Genomic DNA, 3,445 nt, shown 5'->3' on the forward strand with positions numbered 1-3,445 from the left:
ATATCATGTGTGGTAAGGTGGAGGGTCAGAGAAAAAGAGGAAGACCCCCAGTGAGATGGATTGGCAAAGTGGCATCATCAATGTGCTCAAGTGTGGCAACAATGGCCTAAACTCACACATGGCCCAGGACGGGTCAGTGTTTCATTCTGTTGTACATGGTTAGCTATGACTTGATACCGACTTGATGGCATCTAACAACAACAAATAGAGTGGGCGAAAATGTGGAACAAAACTTAAAATTATTTTTTTAAGAAAGACTGGGCTTACTGGTCAGAAAGAGACTGGAGGAACCTGAGACTATGTTTCTTGACCATCCTCCAGTCTGGAATGGAATTCACCCTTTTGGCCCAATTATCTGCCCAGCAGATGTCGCTGTTCAGTGCTGTTGCATCGATACCAATGCACAATAACCTTATTCACAACAGACTAAAATACTGCCTTGTCCTTCACTATTCACACAATCATTGTTACACTTGAGCCCATTTTTCTTGATATTGTGCCAAGCAGCAGATAATTGAATAGTGGAACAACACCACCAGTAAGGTATGTTCACCTTGGAAATGGGCAATCATTTAAAATCAAAAGAGAAACATTTAAGGACAAAGTTTCAAAGGGATGGGAAGGTACGAAGACTGGAAACAGGAATCATATTGAGGGAGAAAGATAATTGTTGTTGCATGAAGGGGATGGTAATCATTGAGATGAAATAAAGTATATCATTGTTGAACATAAAACTGATGATGTTTTCTTTAAACTTCTACTCAATTCACAATAAAATGGTTTTTAAGAAGTTCATGAAAACACTGAATTAAAAGATACTTGAATTTTTCAAGCCCTGTCATATAACAAAAAATCTAAACAAAAAAGCTGAGTCTACCTCCAGAGACAGAAGACAAGAGCTTTCCTCCAGAAGTGGAATGGAGACGAGTAGAGATACCTAAAAATCAACTGATAGAAATAGGATTGGCTATTACTTTGATCCATGAACTGGTGATTGCTGTGTACAACCCTTTCTTCTCTTTTCTGAATGGGACTTTCATGAAAGTGTCCCTGTTCCTACTCCATCATGATATATTTTGAGTATGAGAGGCAAATTCTTCTTTTACTTGACCAGCTCCCAGACTAAGAAGAGATATAGCTGGACAATCCCGAAACACATGCATATAAATCAGAGATCCAAATGAGGTAAGTAAGTAAAAATTAAAAGTGTGAAATTATTTCTTCTGAGGAGGTGGTGAGTAACCCCATTTATGGGATGAATGATGTGGAAGCATATTTAACAGGAACATGGCAAATTATGTCAGAGACTCACACATGTCCTGCAATGTATCTCCTTCTTCCATTTTAATAAAATTCTTTAGCTGAAACTCATGGATTATGTGAGTCAAGAGAAACCTCCAGCTTGACATCTGACCCACATACTTGGTACTTGCCAGCCTCTACAACTGTATGAGATAATCTATTGAGAAAAACAATTCCTCTCTATACAATATACATACTAGGGTACATGCATGAGTTTATATCAAACAAAATGTATTTAAATGGGTCTTTGTGATTAGTGGTTGGCTGCAAACAAGTCATTTCAGTAATATACTTCTCTTAGTCACATTCGGGTACTTTCAAGAAAAAGGTCCTATCATAACAGTGACTTCTGAGGGGAACTGTTAATCCAGTTAAATTTAAGGTAAACAGGTCAGCTCTGAAGGTTATGGTGATTGTATTTTGAGATTCCAAAAGGGATAATCCTGATAGAGAGAGTTTCCCAAAGGAAATAGGACGGTCATAGAGGTTTATTATAAAGAATTGTTAACAAAATTGAAAACTGCATTGGTGAAAAATATGTCCAGGAAAGTTGTGCCAAGGAAATGTTTTCCATCTAGACAATGCACCTGCTTATTCTTTGAAGATAACAAGGGCTGCCTATGAGAATTTCATTGGGACACCATACTCCATTCACCCTATAATCCTGATCTTGCCATTTCAAACTTCTTTTTGCTCCCCACACTCAAAAGAACATTGAAAAGAAACATGATTAAGTCCCTTCAAGATTTTTAAACAGCTGTTTTGACCTGGTATAAATTGAATAGTACAGAATTCTTTTGGAAATGTAAGAAAGATGGAAATTGTACCTTGTGAAGTATATTCCTAAACTGAGGATATGTCAAGAAACATTATCTTCACATTTTGGTATTTTTATTTAGTTAAGGTTTCTATGATTTTATAACAATGTTTTTGACCTACCCTTGTATATACACACATTTAACATTAAGAACATTCAAATTTCTACCAAGTTCTGAACCTTACCCTTTCCCCCTAAACACACAGTGGCTTAAAGTGTATTCACAAACTTGCTTTGTTGTTGTTGTTTGGTGCCATCTAGTCGGTACTGACTTATAGGGGCCCTATACCAGAACTAAAAGAGCTCTGGTAGTGTAGTAGTTATGAATTGGGCTGCAAACCACAAGGTCAGCAGTTTGAAACTACCAGCTGTTCCGCAGGAGAAAGATGAGGCTTTCTGTTCCCATAAAGATTTACAGCCTTGGAAACCCTGTATAGGGTCGCTATGGGTCAGAATCGACTCCATGGCACACAACAACAATATGCTAGTGCTAAGGAAATCTTCCATGAGCATCAGTGCCTTCTTTTACAATGTTGTTATATTGAGCAGTTACCCTCCAACTTCTTTACTTTTTACTTTTCTTCTTGTTAAGTGCTGTTGAGCCTGTTCCTACTCATAGAGACACTGTAGAGGGTTTCCAAGGAGTAGCTTCTGCTTAGCAGTCCAGTGCTTATTTTACAGTGCCACACCAGGACTCTTTTACTTCTTATTAGTCTAATCCTTATCTAATTTGAGCTCAGAAATAGTCCCCTGGGCTGTGATGTATTATAACATTTCTGGTGTAGTATGTAATTGTTAGAAGAATCCTTTTGTCTACTTCCACGATAAATAGCTAATTTACTTAGTCAAAGATATACAAATTCATTGGGCAGGAGGTGGTGACATATATTAGACATAGAGGTGCATTTCAACCCTAAGGACCCCTGTTATGAGAAGGAATTGATAAGTGACAAAGTTAATTGTGTCACGCATCCTACAAGGTTTAGGACTTAGCAAGTCTAAGATTGTCTTGCACCATGCTTGTTGCTGTTGCTATTAATTGCTGTTGAGTCAGTTCTAACCCATACCAACCCTGTATAGGGTTTCCAAGGAGTACTTGGTGAGCTAGAACCACTAAACTTGCTTAGTCCCTTTTAAAAGTAGTACCATTATTATTCAGAAGTGACTTACCAGACAATTTGTGGTTCAGTAAGTGATAGGATAATGTCCATGCGCCTACAGGGAAGCCCAATTAATACCACTATTATTCAAATTTATGCACCAACCACTAAAGCCAGTGAAGATGAAATAGAAGAATTCTACCAGTTTCTTCAATCTGAAATAGAT

This window comes from Chrysochloris asiatica, unplaced genomic scaffold (assembly GCF_000296735.1).
Source record: "Chrysochloris asiatica unplaced genomic scaffold, ChrAsi1.0 scaffold00070, whole genome shotgun sequence".
Lineage (NCBI taxonomy): Eukaryota > Metazoa > Chordata > Mammalia > Afrosoricida > Chrysochloridae > Chrysochloris > Chrysochloris asiatica.